Source organism: Equus asinus, chromosome 20 (assembly GCF_041296235.1).
Source record: "Equus asinus isolate D_3611 breed Donkey chromosome 20, EquAss-T2T_v2, whole genome shotgun sequence".
In the NCBI taxonomy this organism is placed as follows: Eukaryota; Metazoa; Chordata; class Mammalia; order Perissodactyla; family Equidae; genus Equus; species Equus asinus.
Genome location: NC_091809.1, coordinates 110,809,882 through 110,830,640, shown reverse-complemented (window position 1 = coordinate 110,830,640; position 20,759 = coordinate 110,809,882). Strand labels below are relative to the sequence as shown.

The 20,759-nt window shown below is 45.0% G+C and overlaps 1 long non-coding RNA gene across 2 annotated transcripts; it reads left to right on the top strand.

The window, feature by feature from the left end:
- The first annotated feature begins 7,184 nt into the window (after positions 1 to 7,184).
- LOC139041290 (uncharacterized) lies at positions 7,185 to 19,212 on the top strand. Of its 2 annotated transcripts, none has more exons than XR_011496153.1 (3): positions 7,185 to 10,571; positions 11,536 to 11,669; positions 18,380 to 19,212. It is a non-coding gene; the product is annotated as an uncharacterized lncRNA (long non-coding RNA). The 2 variants fall into 2 exon arrangements; XR_011496152.1 differs by lacking the exon at positions 18,380 to 19,212 and adding an exon at positions 17,013 to 17,111.
- The last annotated feature ends 1,547 nt before the right edge of the window (positions 19,213 to 20,759 follow it).

Genomic DNA, 20,759 nt, shown 5'->3' with positions numbered 1-20,759 from the left:
GCTCCCCAGCTAGCTAAGCTTCAATGGATTCTGTGCACACCATTCTCAGACTGATTCACAGGACTGCTCTGACGGAAGTGTCTGCATGTTACTTTGGCCAATGTGGTATCAGGAATATTACTAGGAAATAATGGGTGTTTACTTTGTACCGGAATCTTGTCTAATTGCTTCTCATGCATTTTCCCATTTAATCCTTTATAAAATATGGTAAACTCTGTCTCAATTAAGAAATAATTTATGGGATAGATATTATTATTATTATTATTTCCACCAATGCTGTTAAATAATTTGCTCAAGGTCACAAATTAGGAGACCGAGCCGAGAAATGAACCCAGATAGTGTGACGATAGAGTCTGTCCCGTTAGTCCCCAGTCCCGTTTCCTGCTGCTGCTGGGTGGGACACAATAAGCAAGGTGAGAGGCAGGAGGATGGGAGACCTACATTAATGGAGAGCCTCCAAGGCCCTGGGCATTCCACACGTGTGAAGAGGTGCCAGGTGTTCTCCAGGGTCTCACTCTGTCTCAACCCTATTTCCAATGAGCTTCAAGAGTTAGCCCTTCATGAGCTTCCCCGAGAAATCAGATCAGCCCAGGAACTTATTTGGCCAGAGAAAGGAATTACATTGCGCTTGAAAACCCACATTTAGGAGCTCCCTGGCCCACCCCATCGTCCCCCGTCCTGCCCCAGCTCTCTTACTCAGCAGCACCGGCCTTTCTTCTGCTTGAACTCTGGGTACAACAGCTCTAAAGAGGCATCTTCTCAGCATAGCCGTCTTCTTCCTATAATGTAATTCTCTCTCTTGCTAGCTGCTAAAAAGATAAAATTGTCTCCAAATCCTAACATAAATGTCATCTCATTCAATTTTTACAACTCCTTACCGGTAAGAATTGTTCTCTCCATTTTGTCCGTAAGGGAACTGATGCTCAGGGAGGTTAAAGAAGCTGCTTCAGATAACACAGCTGCTAAGTGGCCAAGTGGCAGCTTGAATCCCCTTCTCTCTGGCTTCAAATCCAGGGCTATTTCTCTCACACTATACCTTAGGTATTTCAATCCAGGCTACAGCTTGATCTGGGAGCAGGTCAAACATAACCTAGGAGCCAGTCTTCACTGGGACTGAACCATGTTCTCTAGAAGTAAGGCCAGGAGGTTGGTCAAGGGCAGAAAAAGTCAACAGAGGGAAAGAACACATTTGTTTCAACTAAGGAAGTTTGGGAGTCAGAAAATGGTCAGCACTAGAGTTGCAGGAAAGACAGAGGGAGTCTTGGCAAGGAACTGGACTGAAATATCAGATGAGGTCAGCCAGGAGGAGATGGGCCAGGAACAGGGGTGGCTCGACCTGGAAGTTTGGGTTCTGAGCCTGGCAGTCATCCCACAATGGTGAGGTGGTTGTCAGTTTTCCCAGAGGCTAGGGTGAGATCACCAACACGAGATCCGTGGAACTCTCCTGTGTGTGTGATCCCTGTGTAGCGTGCTCCAGCCCAGATGGAAGAGGTGGGGGGGCTCTGTTTTGTACCCTTTGGAAGTTTTCCTCAAGTTCACGGACTTCTCTTTTTACCTTATTTCCTCCCTTTCCCCCCAAATAATTCTTTCCTTACCTTATAGCATCTTACAATGCTAGACTCTTCTAATCATACCATAATCATGTTATGTGTCTGGGTTGTTTCCAGTTCCTTTTCTCCTATTCTCTCCTAAACCCTCTGCAAGCAGGATTTCTTCTTCACTATTCCACCAAAACTGTGCTCGTCCCGGTCAACCACAGCCTCTACACTGACAATCTCTGGGTCAGCCCTCGATCCTCGTTTACTTGATCTCCCAGTGGTAATTGCTATGGCTAGTCACCTGCTTCTTATCGAGACAGAGAAGGTGCCTTCCTTTGGCTTCCAGGACTCCACCCTCTCCTGTCTCACCTCCTATCACGCCGGCATCTTCTTGGTTTCCTCCTCCTTTTGGTGACTTCCAGTGATACCATCCTCAGGGCAGTGTCCTTGGGTCTTCTCTTCTCCAGTTGTATCAGGCTTCTCTGTGATCCCATGTCTTCTGGCTTTGAATACTATTCTCACACAGACAACTTACAGATCTTCTTCTGCAGCCTTAGCCTCTCCCCTGAACTCCAGCCAAAAGTCCAATTTCCTCCTTGATATTCCCGCTGGGACGTCCATCAGGGATATCAAAGCTAAATGTCCCAACCGCCCCACCCCCCGCCCCCCACCCTCCTCCCACTCCATCCTCCTCGTTTCTCAAGCCAGAAACCCTGGAGTCATCCATGACTCTTCCCTTTCCTTCACACCCCAAATCCAAACTCTTGGCAAATCCCTTTGCTCTGGCCTCAAATACATGCAGACTCTGACCACTTTCTCCTCATTTCCAGGGCTGCCACCCTGGCCCAAGCCAAAGCCACCACCTGGAGTTTTGGGAGAACCTCCCAAGTGGTGCTGCTTTCTGCTCTCTCTCTGCTCATTTTACTAGTATAGGGCCAGTGTGGTTGCTTTAAAACAAGAGCTAAATCACGCCACGTCTCCGTTCAAAGCCCTCCAATGGCTTATTGTCCCAAGTCCTTATGGTGGCCGAGCGGCCAATACGAGTCGAGCCTCTGCTTCTCTCTGACAGCCTCCAGTCCTCTCCCCTCCCTTCCTCCACTCTAGCCATGCCATGCTGACCCGGTAGTTCCTCGAGCACACCAGGTGGGCTCGGCTTCAGGGCTGTTTCACACGTAGCCCCCCTTCCTGGCATCTCTCTGCACAGATCTCCACGTGGCTGCCTCCCCTTCTTTAGGGGTTTGTTCCAAGATCACTTTCTCGGTGGGTCTGCTTCTCTCCAGGACCAAGTAGGGTTCCTTTCAGGGAAATCCTACTGTGGACAAGAAAAGAAACTTGGAATCTATTTTAGGTTCTGGAAAGTGATCGAAGACAGGTAGATACTGAAGAGAGACAATACTTGGAAGAAGAAAAGCATTGAGCGAACTGCTCGTTTTTAGAGGTTTTGATCGGAGGGCAGTCCTCACTGTGCGTGTGTAGAGTAACTAAGTCTCTGAAAGAAAGCCCACAGTCTTTGTGGTTTTGAGCAACCACAGTCATTTTGGGGAATCCCAGAAAAACGACAGCAACAACAAAGGAGCCAGAGAAGGAGAGCTCAAAATTCTGTGAATAAGCTCTGTCGAAATCTAACAGGCCTCTGAACCATGCCAGCGCGGGGCAGGCTCCCAGCAGCCCCCTCAACTCTGTGAGAACTGAACTGAGGCTCGAGCTGCACGCAGCCCGAGTGGACTACCTGCCTGAAAGCGAATCAGTCCTCTCCGCAGGAGCATTACAGAACCCCCACAACACGTCCCTGCTAACGTCCAGGTGACAATCCAAAATTATCGGACAGATGAAGAAACAGGAAAATGTGACTTACTCTTAAAGGAAAAGAAAATCAATGGAGACCGATGCCGAGATGACCCAGATGTTGCAACTAGCAGACAAGGGTTTAAATCAGCTGCTAGAACAGTACTCAAGGTTGGAAAGGAAACCATGTGCATGACAAAATTACAAATTTCTGTTTAGAAATAGAATAGTTCTCTGCAGAGACGTAGAAATTATAAAAAAGGAATAATTCTAGAATGTACAAATACGGTATCTGAAATTTTAAAAATTGGCTGGTTGTACTTCACAGCAGAATGGAAATGACAGAAGTGTCAATGGACTTGAAGAAAGATTATTAGAAATTATCCAATCCGAAGAACTGAGAGAAAAAGAATTTTAAAAATATTTAACATATATGGGTAGTTGGAGTACCAGAAAGAGAAGAGAGAGAGAATGAAGCAGAAAAAATATTTGAAGAAATAGTGACCGAAATTTGCCCAAATATAGAGAAAGATAATCATCACCTTCCCAGTGGAGCCTTCTCAGACCTTTGGAAAACTAAGCCTCCTTTCTCCCAGTATTTCATAGCCTCCTTTCTGCTCTATTTTTCTCTTTATGGCTTATCTCCACTAGGTCCAGTACAGGATTCAAGTCCCATGAGGGCAGGCATTTTTGTGTTCCTCATCGTTGCTGTGTATCCTTGGTACCTAGAAAGACACCCACCATGCGGTAAAAATTTGCTGAACCTTGAGTAAGGGAACCTTACTTTCATTTCCAGCTTAGACTACAAGAGCACTGAGTGTGTGATGCTTATGCTGAAATGACATGTCCTGTGTGAGTGTGACCTGGCGCGGGGCCTGGGGAGCGTTTTTTCCCTCAGGCCTCCCAAACTGCTTTTCAGAGCTGATCCCGCTGGAGTGCGTGACTGGGGACCCCTTTCTGGATTCTGCCCATGTAGTTTGGGATTCACCGAGCCCCTGATTTCTTGTCTGTTCTGACCCTGCATCTACCTGGCTCATTCTCTCATTCTCTGCTGGAAACTGAAATCTCCACAGCACGCAGGGAAATGTCATATTCAGCAGCAGGTCCCTAACACCATCTTACATGTGTCAGCATCCATCGTGCGTCACATAAATCCAGGGAGGCAGGTGAGCACATCCCTGCCTGCCACCTTCCTGAGCTGGCACCACCCCCATCTTTTTCCTCAGATGTCGGAGTTGGGACAACATTTAGGTGACACTGAGGTCACGGTGTGCCACCCCTCTGGGTGGAGGCAGACTGTGACAGCGCTCGTCTACTTTGACGTAGAGAAGGGCTTGTCCTGGGAAACACGGTGCAGGAGGAGCAGCCGGACTTGGTGCACGTCCCCCTGTGCCAGTCTGGACCCGCAGCGGCCCTGCCCTGTTCTTCACACTGATAAACAATCGATTTGTAAGGAACCCAGTCCCTTCCAAGAGCAAAATCCACACAGCCAGGCCATCTCTCCCCTTTCCTCTTACTTTGTTTCTTCTGCAAAAAATGTATAAATTGTCTGCCTCATGCCAGGCACTGCATGAGACAGAAGTGGTCCCTGCCCTCCTGGAGCTTAGAGGTTAATGGGCATCTAGGAAAATGAGTGGTGATCAGTGTATAATGCAGTTAGATATCATAAGACATCGAAGAACAAAATGCTGTGAGAGCATGGAAGGGGCTACCCGACCTAATTTGTGGGGACAGAGAGGGCTTTCTGGAGGAAGCTGCTGCCTGAAGGATAATAGAAATTAGCAGTGAAGGTAGGACAAGAAGGTGGAGGAGGTGCGGAGGAAAGGTGGAGCATATGTGAGGACCCAGGAGCAGGAGGTTGCCAGACACGTCCAGAAGGGGCAGTGGTTTGTCTGGCTGGATCCTGCCGTGCTAGGGGTGGGGGAAGAGCAGAGAAAGAGGATGCTTAATAAATGGACAGAAGGAATCTCCATCTGAAGGGTTAGGTGAGCATTGTTAAAGTATCTAGACTTTCAGGGCTGGCCCGGTGGCATAGTGGTTGGGTTCCTGTGCTCCGCTTCAGTGGCCCAGGATTCGTGGGTTCAGATCCCGGGCACGGAGCTAGCAATGCTTATCAAGCCATGCTGTGGCGGTGTCCCCCATGCAGAAAATAGAGGAAGATGGGCACAGATGTTAGCTCAGGGACAGTCTTCCTCACACACACACACACACACACGTGCATGCACACAAGTATCTAGACTTTCTCCTAACAGTGAGCGAAGTCATTGATGAATCTTTGGCAGAGCAGCGGTCAGGTTTTATTTCAGGAAAATTCTCTCACCATGCGTGTAAAATAGATCTGTGGGCATGCTGTGCAAAACTGGAGGAAGGAAGGAGATGGATGGCTGCTGGACTAATAAAGGCAAGATATTATGGGGCTTGACCTACAGAGTCAGGCAGGAGAACAGAGATCAGATCTGAGAGATGGCTAGGTGGGTACCTTAACCCCACAGGTCAGTGGAGTCTGGAAGTTAATCTTGGCTGCTCCCCTTCACAGGTTTCAAGTGCAGGCGCTTTAAGGACATCATCAAAAGACTGTCCACTGGCCAATCCTGCTTGTAGTCAAGGTTGTGGAGCGGCAGGTGTGAACGAGGGAGGCTGAGTCACTCCTGGGGTCCCGAGCCGGGAGTGATGCTAGAGGGGCTGGCCGGTGAAACTGCATCTGCCAGGTCGTGCTGGGTGGAGGCAGAGCTGTCAGAAGCATAGAGCTCCAGGGGTAGGAATCAAGAGACAAAGGGGTGTAGCAGGAAGGTGAAGATACTGAGCAAGAGAAAGAAGAGATCATGGAGTAGCTTTTCTCAAGAAAAGGAGGAAGCATAAGGTGTGCTGGGGAATGAAGGGCAGAGAACCCAAGCAAGGCTGGAGCCGGCCTCTTACGGAGAGACAGGCTCTCCTCCTGTTCCCTCAGTTGGGGTCCTTGAGCTGCATGCATTTGCCTATGGACGCTGGAACCCGGGGTCAGTCGTACCATTATCCGGCCACGGAGACGTGCTTGCCCCAGGCCTCAGCTGACCGGCAGTGCCCTGCCCTCTCCCGGACAGTCCTTATTTTCATCTGCCAGTGTGAGTTCCAGGCCCTGGATGGCCCTGCCTTGACTTCTGTCCAGATGGGCTTTTCTGAATGACCCAGCTGGGGCTGGCACGCCACTGTTGGTGGAGCCGGCACCAGGTCCTTGCCGAGCCCTGGCTCTCCGCTGGGAGCACGCTTGTCCCCTGGTCTGCTGGGGGCTGAGCAGGGTTGTTTCACTATATTCCTGCTCACCCTTCCCCTCAGTCCCACGCTCGCGGCTCACCTTGTGTGATACGTAGTTGTGCGGGAGCCACGCTGTCACCCTCTTTTCTGCCCTCTGGGACCTGCTTTTGATTCCTTCCTGGTCAGAACACACAGAAACGCTGGCTGCTGGAGAAGTAAGAGGGGTTCAGCTCTCGGATAGCTTTCTATCCCTTCCCTTGTGGTTTGACAGAAGTCTGAATAATTGAACTCACTTCTTAAGATGCTTTGAAACTTCTAATTGAGAGTGGAGATAGATTGATGATTAGGAGCTTAGTCATTCCAAAATAATCCTCACAGAAGAAAAATGAGGAAATAATGACATTCACTTAAAAAATGTGTGATTCTCTTAAATGCCAAGGAAAAATATATATCCTGTACCCCAAGAGACCACTACCCCATACCATACCCGATTCTGTTCTCTCAGTCTGATAACACGGGTCCCCTCAGAGGCCTCCCTCTGAGGACGGGGGACGTGGAGCTACAGGACTGCTACCGGGCCCCGCGCATGTGTGTCTCTGTGGGTCAGCCTAGACTCCATCAACTCTGAACGTCGGTGGGAGGCAACCGGCCATGTCATTCTTCCATCCGCTGTCTCGTGTTTCTAGAAAGAATAGGATGGGTCAACTCAAGGTCGTCTCATCTTTGTCTTGCTTTTGTCCTGACTGTCACCTCTTGTCCCCTCCTCCCAGCTGTCCAGGCATTGCTTCTCCAGCCGGAAGCTGAGGTTTCCCTGTGGAGATGGTTGTAGGCCAAGAGGAAGAGCTATTGTGTGGCTGTAAGGAAGGCACCAAGGCACCTTCCGAAGACAGGAGGTGAAACAGGCAAGTCCAGAGGAGTCGGGGGCCACATGGAGAGGAAAGTGTTCCTCAAGACCCCCTGAGACAGCAAGCCCAGGCTGTGTCTGCATCTGTACTCAGATCAGTCTATTCCGATGTTCACCCAATTCCTTATTCGCCTCTGGATAAAGTGTCAATTTACATAACAAGTTATGATAAGAACAAATTCATTTCTTTAGGGCATTTTGAACTTTTATTGAAAAGCATAGCTTTCTTCTTTCCTTTTCATTTTTTTAATGTTCCACATAGCTTAACGGTATGAACATGACAGGAAAGAGATTTAATTTTTATACTTAAGAGACTCATTTTGGGAGACTTTGGTGCATAATAGTGTGCTGAGAATCGTTTGGCTGCATACCTTAGCAGCAATATGAAAAATTCTAAAAATGATTTTTCTGACACAAAAAAGTGCAATACAGTAAAATTGCTCTTCTAAAAGATAACAATTTCCCTTCCCTAAATGAAAAATATATGAATGATCTGCTCCAATTTGTAAAAAGGTAAAGCAAACGTTTGTTTTAAGTTGGGACAACTCAGAAATAAATTTGGGTAATTGAGATATTTGTGGGTAGAACGCCGTTTCAGTCTTCCTCTGGTATTTTAACTCCTTTTTTTTAGAAAAAAAATCCCTCTTTTTCTTTCCCTTACATTTCAAAATGTTAAAAAGATCCAGAGAACTAGGAAAGTAGGATAATTCACATGTATAAGCCATGCTTCCCTTTCTTTTCCAGCTATTTCTTTACAGACTTTGGGGCAGTGGGGGAGGGGAAGGAGCTAACTTTTGCTGACAGACTCTCTGCACCAGGCCCTGGGAGGGCCATCCCGACGCTCTCTCAGGCCAGCTTCACAGCTTGCTTACCAGCAATTATCATTCTCACTTTTGTGTGAAGGAACTGAGGTACAAGTTCGCACGGCTGTTTGGTGAAGAGCTAAGGTTTGAACCCAGGACTCTGATCGCAAGCCGTGTTCTCCATCCTGCGCCAGTTGGCTCCCTTCTCCTAGCCCGGGTTGTAATTCTCTGAAACTTAATTTACTCTTCAGGGAGAATCCCGACCTAATGAGCTTCGAGGGACATCAAAATTGTTAAGCTGTGGGCATCCCTCGTAAAAGTGGAGACAATATGAGATAATACACCTGGGAATTTCTCTATCGTTTATTAATTTGCTTTGTTTACGTGGAGAAAATGTTTACTATCACTGGTATTTTAAAGTAGATTAACAGAAGAAAGGGTATGGTATAAAAAATAATGATTGTCATTTCCCTTGCAGTGGTACCCAAGTGAGTAAATTTGCTGTTAGATTACTTCTATTTCCTTATTTAAAATTGTATGCCTTTATGCTCAAACGTATATCTGTATAGTAGAGAAATTATACAGATAAACCACCATCCAGAGAAAACTAAAACTAATGTCTTCTTGTATTTTCTTCTGGATTTGTGTGAATATATGTAATTTGTTTATAGAAATAGGGTATTTTACCTACTGACTTTAAATATGAATTTCTCCCACATCAGAAGGTCTCCCACATTCTTTCTATGCCATAAATAAACATGTATATGCATTTTAGAGATTAATTAGCATTCCCCCACAGGAGTGTTACATAATTTATTTAGCCAATGTCCCAATGTGGGACATTCATGTTATTTCCAATGTCTTCTATTTCCTGTGCTGTTTTAGGCATCCATGTCCATGGACCTTTGTATACAGCCCTGATTATTTCTTTAGGGTAAATTACCAAGTATAGTTATTTTAGACACAACATAGAATTTTCTCATTTTTCAGTACTATAGGAAAAATATATTTTGGGGGCAATTGATAGTCAGGATTCAAGGTGATCTGTATAATGACACGGCACTGTTCAGCTCAGGATGGAGATATCATATATTTGAGGGGAACTGTTTATTTGAGACATTTATTTAATGCTCCAAGTCTGAATTTTGAATCATAGTCTTGAGCTATAGAGGACATTCTTATCTTATAGATGAGGACATTATTATTCATTTACATCTTTGTCATTCCTTAATATGTGAGGTCCTTGAGAGCCAAGACTGTGTTCTTTTCAAATTTAAGTCTCGGCACCTAGCACCATGCTTTGCTCAGAGCACCTGTTCAATAAATGTTCGTGAATAACTAAATAAAATTTAGGTCTTGAGTGGCTAAAGGATTTTCTAAAAGTCATACAGCTAGTTCAAGGTGGAGCTCAGACTTGAACCCACAACGCTTGACTTCTAACTCTCTGCTTCTTCTCAGTTTTTACCAGCACCTCAGCCCAGGTTCCCCAGGAAGCAACAGCTGAGGGAAAATGTCAGGTGCTGGTACTTCATGAGGGAGTGCCATCCCTGGGAAGCAGAAGAGAGGGGAAGGAGGAAGGAGGCAAGCAAGGAGAGGGTGAAGTATGAGGGCACGTAGCCGAGGACACTGCCTTTTAGTGTCTAGGGCAACTGACTGGTTGACATCGAGGACCATTTTCTGGGAAGGCTTACAAATGACAGCACTTCCTGATAGTCCGTTGTGGGAGGAAGGGAGACAGATGTGTCTGTCAGTTGCAGCCTCCCACAGAGCACTAATCTCTGGGTTGTGCGTATGTGGGACGAAATGGGCTCCTCTGGAGTGGGAGATGGGGGACAAGACACACTGTTGGGTTGTGCCCAACTAAAGTCAGTTGCTGTGGGAGCTGAGGTAAAACATGGTCAAGAGACAGAGGTGGTTGAGAGGATCTGATACAACCCACTTACACACCCATTCACAGAGTCAATAAACGTTAAACATCTCTTCGTATGTGGGGCTGAATTAATGGTGGGTATATACTGGGAAACCAGATGTAGCTCTTGTCCTCCAGGATCTTACAACTTGAACTGAAACGTCGTTTTTGGACTGATCCACTAAGTTCCTTTTTGTTCTCAGATCTGTCCCCAGCCCTTTCTCTCCTCTGCTCTGTTTCTTTAGAGAATTGCATTTTCCTAGGATGGCAGGTTTGGCCAAGGAAGACATTAGGGCAAGATTGGAGAGTGGAAGGAAGTGGGAAGCCTCCCACCTTTGCCACCTCTGCTTCTGCTGGCATCTTCAGCAGCAACTGAGACTCCTCTGAAGTTCCAGCTCAAGGTGAGCCTTGCTGTGGTTCTGGTTCCACGGCTGCACCTGCCTCCTGCTGTCCACTTATTCCAATGTCCCTCCATCCTAAGAGTAGTAGTGGCTTGTGCTGTTGCTAGCCTGTGGATTGCCTCACTGTCCCCTCCTTGGTTTTTAGCCCTTTCGTCACCTGGTTATCAGTTCTTGAAATCAGTTCCTTCTGTTTATAAAATCTAGAGTGTTTCCTTTTTCCTAACTGGACCGCAATAAAAACTGATCTTCCCAAGGAACTCAATCCATAATCCTTAGTAGTTTCTTGATCAAGAAGCAAATAAGAATCTGTTAAAGTGATATTAAAAGGAGTGAATATTTTGCTCACAACCAGTTAATGAATATCATCAGAGAAATAGTAGATTTTTTAATGTAGAACTGGTCAAAACAGTCTTGTTTTATTTGAAGCCATAAGGAATTGATACAAAACTATGATGTAGAGGGATGTGCTTAATCTTGTCAGGATGGACATTTTTCTTTACGAACAGAGAACAGTGTTTCTGCCATGAGGTCATTAGGAATCAAACACATATATTGAATGCTGACTCTTTAATTTTGAAAGAATGCTGCGTATATAAGCTGATAAAAGAAAAAAACCTCTTATTTTCTCTTTGACATTCCAATGCTTTCATTTCCTCTTTCTGAATGTGAGGATGCACGTGGAGGGAGAGATATGGAAAAGCTTTGTCAGGAGGTCAGTCTGTCTCCACCCATCGTGCAGCCTCGAAGGATCCTATAACGCAGCGCAAGCATTTGCACAGCCAAGCTATGCTGTGTGGTCTCAGAAAAAAATCATGGTATTCAGAGATTTTATAAACTGTAGCAATATTAATATTATTGTGAACATTATAATCTGTATTAATATCCATCCCGATGCTTTATATGTGTTATCTCATGAATCTGAATAGTATCTTATAAACTCAGTATCATTTGTCCTGTTTTACAGTTGTGCAAAGCCAGGGAGGTGAGGCAATGTGCCCGGGGTTCAGAGAGAGCAAACCCTCCAGCTGGACGTCAAGTCCAAGCCTGCGCGCCGGAAGCTCCCTCCTCCTCTCCGCCCTGTGCCACCACTCTTGCCAAGTAAACTAACTTTCAGGTCGAAGATGAGGCCTGAAAAATAAGAACAATATATATATCTGACACATATGATTTGAATTTTTTTCTAAGTTTGTTGAAAATGGAGAATGTGAATTATTTTTCTTGACTGTTCTCTTCTATAGGAAGAACTTAGAATTATGCCATAGAGACAGTCTATAGAGAATGGATGGTCCAAACTCCTAATTTTGCAGATGAGAAATCTTAGGTCCAGAGGCAGAAAATGATTCAGGCAAGGAAGCTGCCACCTCTCAGAATCTCCGTTTGAGGACATTTAGGTATTCAGTGAGACTCCACTGGGGGAGGGGGTACATCTGTAACCACTTGCCCAGTGGAACAGATGGAAGTTTCCTTTCACAGGTAGCAGGGTCCCCAGTGTGGGCTGCTTCTGCATGTTCCTTAGGGAACAATAAGAAATAGGACTTTGGGGAGGAGGCAGGCCATTGAGGGTTCAAGTTCTATGATGGCCTCAGTGGGCTTCCGTTTAGGACAATCAACACTCACGAGGAAAAGTGAGAGCCTGTAGCTTTCTGAAGGCCACTGTGAATTGAGAGGGCACCTGCCACAGACCAGGGAAAGTGAGGCGCAGCTCCCCAGTCAGTCTTGGGAACCTGGTTGAGGAAGAAGGGGTGATTTTTGAGGTGATTTTTTGAGATGCCCTTTTACGACTCATCGCATAAGGGAATTTTCCTGAAAAGCTGAGAGTCCAAGTCAATATTGCAAACCCAAGAAAGTAAGGACCCAGAACTAATAAAGCATTTATATGCAGCCCCAGAAATGTATGAGTTGACACCAGCTGGGAATACCTTTTCTATATCTACCTATACTATAACCCAATCCATCAGATTCTGGTTATAGCGCTTGACACGCAGAGTTTGGGGTTAACAGACCTGCATTCTGAATTTGCTCTTCATCCTTTTGTGTGACTTTGGAGCTGTTCCCTACTTACCTGACATTAGTCTCAGTTTTTCAAATCTCTAAAATGGGAGGTAATAATACCCTCTCGTTGGCTAATGTCATTAGAGGTGTCTAGCCCAACCAACAGGAGCTAGAACGTTTCCTCTGTAATTACAGGATGTCGTTGCTCCGAGGGAAAGGTCACTGTGTCTCCCCCTCATTGAGGCCATCAGTCTCACTTGACTCACTCTCCGGTTTCAGGGCACTCAGCAGCGGGATAGACTTAGAAATGAGGCACCTACACACGAGGGGCGCGCTCATTGGGCAATGGGGAAAGAGATTAGCCAGTGGGCTGCCAGCACCAAAAGGCTTTGTTCTCCAGTCAAATGTCTGTGGCTAACGGGGTTCTTGATAAGTTACTAAAATAGACGGAGGGTGAATTTTCCCTTTATTAATGAATAACGATCAAATAATTTTGTAATATACCCGTTACAAAAATTACCGCAGGAGGAAGGTATGACAAGGACAGAGTATTTGAATTAGTTTGTGGTGAAGACAAAATCGAGTGCCTTTGGATGTGGTATCCTGCTTCATGGATGACGTTGGCCTAAGCCCTTGTTTGCATCTCTAATTCTCTAGACCATTCTGTGGCAATTCGCTTCCGCCCGCTCTCTTCCCCTTTCCTATCCCAGGAGAAAGAGGAGCATCTCATTTGTAAAATGAGTCTCTGCTTTGAACAGAGCAGTGATCTAGATAAAGATCTTTGTGTCATAAACTCAGTGTGGTGACATTTTCCCTTTTTTCTTTGATGCTATTTTAATACATAAAACTAAAAAAAGCTCATCACATAATAGTTAGAATAGAGAATCATGTAACAAAGGACACAAAATCATTCATAATTAGGTGTGGTCTTTTTTTTTTGGTGAGAAAAATTAGCCCTGAGCTAACATCTGTTGCCAATCTTCCTCTCCCTCCCTCCCCCCATGCTTGAGGAAGATTAGCCCTGAGCTAACATATGTGTCAAATTTCTTCTTCTTTTTTTTTCTTTTTGATGAAAATTATCCCTGAGCTAACATCCACTGCCAATCCTCTTCTTTTTGCTGAGGAAGACTGGCCCTGAGCTAACATTGGTGGCCATCTTCCTCTACTTTATAACTTTATATGTGGGATGCCTGACATAGCATGGCTTGATAAGATGTGCACAGGTCCACACCTGGGATCCAAACCAGCAAACCCCGGGCCACTGAAGCAGAGCATGTGATCTTAATTGCTCTACCACCAGGCAGCCCTTCTTTTCTTTTTTTTTCCCCTTGGAGAGACTTAGCCCTGAGATAACATCTGGGCCAATTTTCCTCTATTTTGTATGTGGGTCACCTCCACAACATGGCTGGTGAGTGGAGTAGGTCCACGTCTGGGATCCAAATCCCGGAACCCAGGCTGCTGAAGTGGAGCACTGGGAACTTTAACCACTCAGCCGTGGAGCCAGCCCCAGGTGTGGTCATTTTTAAAATAGAAAATGATTTGAATCTAATTCCAAGTTTAGGAGCATTAAACAAAGCAAGAAACAATGCTCTCAGACTACTGGATGAATTGCAGGGTGGGCTGTAAATAATACCCAACGTGAGAGAAAATAGGGAAAAATCTATCAGTCTGAAGAAAAACTACCTGTAGGCAAGATCAGCATCCAATTTTATTAAGAATCAAAGCTATTTTAACTTGTGCTTTTTAATCAGAACTGGGAATAGCCTCCTCATGACTAAATCAAATATCACGTGGATTAAAACAAACGTAAACATAACCAGAGAGTAGAGATCAGATCGCTTGTTTTTTGTATGACAACATAACTATTTCAACTAGAAATAGAAAAAACATTACGTGCGTTCAATTAAAAAAATAAGAATTTCCTTGTATGGTGTTCTTCAGGTTAAAAAGCTTCAATTTGTCCTGAGCGTAGCCATTTATTATGCTTAAGATGCAAGTATTGACAGTATTGATTATAAGGTTCCCTCAGTTACCCACGTCCCATCAGTCGTGCTCACTATCCCGTGCTGGTAGCATGTTGGGCCTCAAGTTGGGTTGCAGTATTTCCTGGGAATAGCTCGGATGGATAGGACACATAGCTGAATGTTATCCAACTTTTGTAATCCAAGAATATTCTCTTAATCAAAGTTGTAGAAAGAACCCAAAAGCTGAGAACGAGCCATATTGATAGAATGGAAAAGAAAACCATGATTTGGGACCGATCGGTTCCCTCATCACTGTGCCAGCTCTAAGCCCCTCAACAGAACCCCAGGAGTGATTTAAGAATTGTTCACATCATTTGATCTATTGTTGTTGTTTATTTGTTTAAGTGAGAGACAAAATATACAAATAGACAATGGCCAGATATTTAGAAAAATAGAACTCTGATCCACAGTCTGCAGCAACCAGACTGGAAACCACCCAGTTATCTACAGTAACTAGTCAATCTTATAGGAAGTCAGATGGCTGTCTCTAGCCACCAGGTCAGGATGCTGAAAACTCCTGGAACAATCAGCCACCAAAAGTCCAGGACCTGATTAATAACTGACAGCTCCCTAATTTTTGTCACCGCTTCCAACCTAGGACCAACCACAGAAAGCTAAATATGCACCCCTAACCAACCACACAGGATGCCCCGCTTCTAGTGGCTTCCTGGGCATCGGGCCCCACTCAGGGCACCCGTGCAGCTTCCCTTCCTCCCACTGGCAGCTTTGCCAACCCTGCTTGCCTCTGAGTCTCTGCCAGATGCAAGTGAGGGCAGCTGACACTCTTCCTGCTGCAAGCTTTGAATGAACAGACTTTGCTTTTCTCATTTGGGTCTTTTTAAAAATTTCCAAGCAAAAAAGCTTTATTATTTTTATGAAAGTGATATACAATCATTATTAAAAAGTTAAATGGATACAGAGAGAAAAAGTAATCAACTCATCGATTAATTAATCTCACCACGATTAAGCGAACATGGTGGTGGATATTCCCTTGTGTCTGCATGTAGACAGATAGGTAGGCAGACAGACAGAAGAGTGGATGCGTAGATGGATGAATGGCAATGCTTTTCAGAAAATGGCATCCTGGAATACATTCTTTTTTAGATTAAATATAACATATATAAATATAACAAATGAAAAGAAAGAGAAATGAATTGAACATCCAATAACTATTTCTTCCCAAAGCATATATTAGTTCCCAAAAGATTGTCCTAAAGGTGGGTAAAAATAGTATGAAAGCTAAGATGTGCTGGTCCCTGTTTTGAACTCTAGATTTCAAGTTTAAATGGCACTGAATGCCTTCCAGCTGTGAAGAATAGGAAAAATTCACATTTACATTTTCCCTCCTCCACTTTCCCTCGTGTCCTTATATCGGTTATTTATGTTAGTAGATTTATTTTGTCAAAATTGGCACTCTTTACATTATTTTCCGTGAAACGATCAGTGGCTGACCTTTCTTGGAATCTGTGGGCTCTAAGTGCTGTTGTCAGCATGCCTGCTTTTTGTCTCTTTTCTCATTCTCTCTCCCTCTCTCCTTTTCTTTCTTTTTTGCCTTAGAGAGGGGCCACGGCCAGAAAGGGGAAGAGCTCATCAGCTCTGGACACTGCAGTTTCTTTGACAAAAAATTACTCACTTAGGATGCGCTCTGTCTTCTGAGATGTCGACTGTCCTGTACTTGGGTTTTTTCATTTGGTTGGAGGAATCCCCTGTTTTTCTGGTGGAACACACTAGGCCTTCAGCTAAGTCACTTTGTCCAAGGCGTGTCTTTGGAAAATGGCTTCCCTGATGGCTCTTCCTGCTCCTGCCAGCTCGCCCTCATCCTGCACTTACTCAACAATTTGCCTTGATGGCTTTCCTTGAACTCCCACATGTCCCCTCGGGTCACTTCTCTGAAAACCAAAGCCAGGAATGAGACCTCGAGACATGGGGTGCTCTCCACCTTTCTCTAAGGTGGCTCTTGGGGGACCATGGTGGCAGTGAATGTTAGAATCCGCACGGAGTCAGGCTAAAATCGCCGACTTCTTCCCTTGGGCTACTGCTTTTCAAAGTGATGGCATTCGCCACTTTCAAACTTTTTTCCATATTTTTCTGCTTTTTGCTACTTTATGTGTATTTTTCCAGGTGTAGGAAGGGAGCATCTGTAACCTTCAACACCAGTAGCACCAAATGGGAGTGCACACAGGTCTCCAGGGCAGTAGTCCGTCCTGTGGAGTCAGGAGTAGAGGACCCATGAGGGGTGCAGAGCTTTTGAGAGAGGTTTTCAAATGCATCTGCATTCCAAAAGCTGTCTGAAGGCTGAATAAAAATAGTACTTATATACTACTCTATTTCAAATGAATTCAGGTGCTGTTTTATGGTGAATAAAAGAGAAAGTAGTTTAAATGCATTCCTGAATTCTTCATGGCTCTTTGTCGTTATGCATTAGGCTGAGGTGGTACAGCAGTGCTAAGAGGCTGCAGACAGAAGCCTTGGCACCATGTAACCTTGAACGACGGTGGGCCTCGCCATGAATGAGTCGGCCAGAGGGCCTGCCTCCCAGGCTTGTTATAAGGCCTGAACGACAGAATCCGGGCAAAGCCTTTGCCGCCGCGCCTGACACCTACTGAGCACTCAGTGTTAGCCATCACGGTGCAGTCGATGGATCTATCATATCCTGTCAGGATCTAGTAGTCGTTTAGAAGGGGATCTTCTCATGTTAATGTTGACAATCAGAGAAGGGCCACATAGGTTTCTAGACCCTTTGGACAGGCTTATCTGCTTCCCTTAGGTTAAATTACGTAAGCACTTCAGCTCAAAGGAATGCATTGGGCATGACTACAAAGGCCCAAGGCTGCTGTCAGCATCCTTGTAGCATCCGCTTGGATGCATGAGGTGTCTGAGTTGGATTTCCATGAGAAGCAGACACTGACATGAGGACTAGCACCAGAGTGTTTATTTGGAGGGCTCTTAGGATCCACACTTGCAGAAGGAAAGGAAAGAAAGCAGGATGGAGCAGAGGAGAAGTTGGGTATTGACACAGTTTCCAGGAAGGCCACAGCTGACCCCCATGGGGAGCTCAGAAGTTACAATGGCTCGCTAAGGTGGTCTCAAGTTGTGACAAGGAGGGCCTTGCCTTTAGGTTCCACGTTAACCAGTGATTGGATGCAAGGACCTCTGTGGAACCGGGTATGACCTTGCCAGAGGCCGCCCTCCCCAGCTGAGTGGGGTTTCTGGCGAGACTGGCAGCTGGCCGTGCTCCCAGCAGCTGGGGCGTCCCTTCTTCAGGTCTACAGGGGGTCCGAGTGTGCACAGCAGAATCCACCCCATTAGCTACAGCGAGCTCTTTAAAAACCATGTATTCCTGCCCAAAATAGTTCTGAAATGCCATTCAAAGTAAATTTCAGAGCTAGTTCACTAGCTGCTTTAAAAAAAACTCATCTAATTACCATTTTTATTGTATACGCTGATGTCATGAAGTAAAATGGATAATGAAAAATACCAATGCATTCTGTCGTGGAAATGTGTTTTAATAGGTGTGACAAATAAAAATGGCAAGCGATAGGATATATTGGAGTATATGAGGAAGCCATTTGGTGTAAACCTAATTTGGCCTGACTTTCTTTTTTCCAAAAGGGCCTGACTGTGGCTGTTGAGCACTCCACGCATTGTGTATCTGCTTAGATGTTTCCTATGGCCAGAACAAAGGCCCTTGAGAAAAAGGTGCAACTTCGCCCCCATATTAGCATTTCCTTAGGGATAAGCATTTTTCCTCAGGCTAGGAACTGATTGCTGCACTCACCTTTGACCACCCAGCTCACCTGTGACCACTCAGCTGGAGACAACAGACTGCCATCCTGCTGCGTTCACTGAGACAGAAGACCTACCTGCTATTTCCATCAATCGCTGTGCCGACAGAGCAGTCTCGCGACTATTGTAAAAGGGACATTTCAATCCTATGTGAAACACCCTCTCTGGGGGTATATAACCACTCTGTGCACCCCACTTCTTTGGTGCCCTTTCTTCCTTCGGGAAGAAAGGCCCCGGGTTATAATCCTCAGATTTAAGCTTAGAATAAACTCACCCAAATTTTCATTTATAGATTGGATATGGATTACTTTCGCCGACAGGTGATTAACATGGTTTGAGACATTTAATATACTTATTGCACTGAATCTAATCGGTCCTGACCATGCATCTGTGTTTTAAAGACCATATATATACTTGTGTGTGTGCCTTTGTCCACACACATAGATATTCAGATCTGTTTCATGAGCAAGTTTGCTTTCACATATTCTTGTAAGAGTGGCCTGTTTTTTCGAGGGTCAGTGTCAGGCACTGTAGGAGAAACAAGGAATACGAAGCATGCCATCCTCAGGGAGCTGAGATGAGGTAGTAAACACATGCATGAGAATTATTGGCAGCAAACACTTTCAGAGAGAGGTAAGTGGCCTGCCAGCGATGTGGCAGGACAGCCAGAAGAGCGGAGCAGTCAGGAGCAGAGTGCTTCCCAAGCTGCTGGGGTGCGAATCCCAGCTCTGCTGCCTCCTATCTCTGCGACCTCAGGCAAGGGGCTTGACTTCTCTGTGCCTTGCTTTCCTCATATGTAAAGTGGGTTCCATAGTCCCTAGACCACAGAGGTCAGGTGAGTTAACACGTGGGGATAAGTTCTGTCTCTGATTCAGTGCAAGAAACATGATCTGATTTTTCTTTTAAAAATCAGATTTATGAGGTTTATTAGAACTCCTCTCTACTGGTTAAATTTGAAATTCATGTTTCTGCAGGGAGCCTGGGGTCCTGCAAGCATCCTCTTAGTTGAAGGACGTTGAAGAATGGCCTTCTGGCCCGCAGCACACACTGGTTATCACTGTCACATGCATTTCCTCTGCCTCCATCAGAGGCGCATGGAGATGTTTGCTGGGGCTGAGACCCGCCTTCTCTAGTGGCCGACCTTCTTGGGGGTCCTTGCTATCACTCCCATCGGAGACCTGTGTCTTCCTGGTTGTAGAAGATGCTTCATTCTCTGCTTCCGAGCTCTCCAGACTCCCACTCCACCATTCTCGGGTAAAACTCTCTCAAAACCTTTCTCCTCCAGGGGTAATTCATTCCCTTCCTAGTCCTGAAACCCCTCTCCTCAGGTAGCCTAGTTTCGTATTCGGTAGGAGCCTAGAATTTTGGAAATAAAAGTTCTGTTTGGAAGTGATCTTTTGCATATGCTTGTGTTTTTTCCCATTTCTGGGAAGCGCAAAGATGAAAACTTGCTACCTCCCTTAGATAAAGACGTATAAATTATTTACAGCAGTGAGAATAAAATGCAAATTAACATCACAGTACTTTATTCCACCACACACAGAATACTCTATGTTAAATAGGGTCTGTTTCTTTCTATTTAACTTGAAATTCAAGCTATTATAAAACCCATTGGCTGCATTGGTTTGAAATGAGTTTCAATATTTGCAGAATTCGAAAGCAGTAACTCCAGCAAGCTGTTGGTAACACAAGGAGTGAAATATCCAGAGCAACCTTTTTTTCAACCCTTCCTCTTGTGTCTGCTTCTCAAATTGGCCACAGAAGATTCAGATCACAAGGGTTTCAATTGTTTATTGGAAAAGCAAGTGTACTCTTTGAAACCGTGTTGGTCCCAAACCTTATCCCATTTCCTAGGCAGGTTCTCCAGGGTGCTAAGATGTTCAGATGTGATCTGTCAAGAGGACGCTGCTACGTTTCCAAAGATAGAATATGGAGCAGGCTGAACGTGAACTCCAAGAAGACGAGGGGTAGGAATCCTGTAAAATAATGTTTTTGAAGAGTTATAACATCAAATGAAATCTTGGCCTGTTCAGAGACAACTCAAGTGGAAGTAAGTTGAAAAATGAAGAAATTTAAAAATAGCAGAAAGGAGTGTTCTTAACAGAAAAGAGATGATGGAATCCTAAATATTTAGCTGTACCTCACATTATAATTGTCACATCAAATACTTTGGTGAGCACCTGAAACACGGTATGAAAATAAAATTTTATTACACATTTACTAAAGAATTTATTTAAAGGGATAATTTTTAGAATGAAGAAATTTTTGCAAGCTCCCAGGAGGAAAACAGTGTTAGGTTCCTGTAAGTCTCTGGTTACAACATTTTCATCAACCAATAAATGTGTAACATTGTTTTATGTGCGTTTCTGATTGAAGATACCTGATT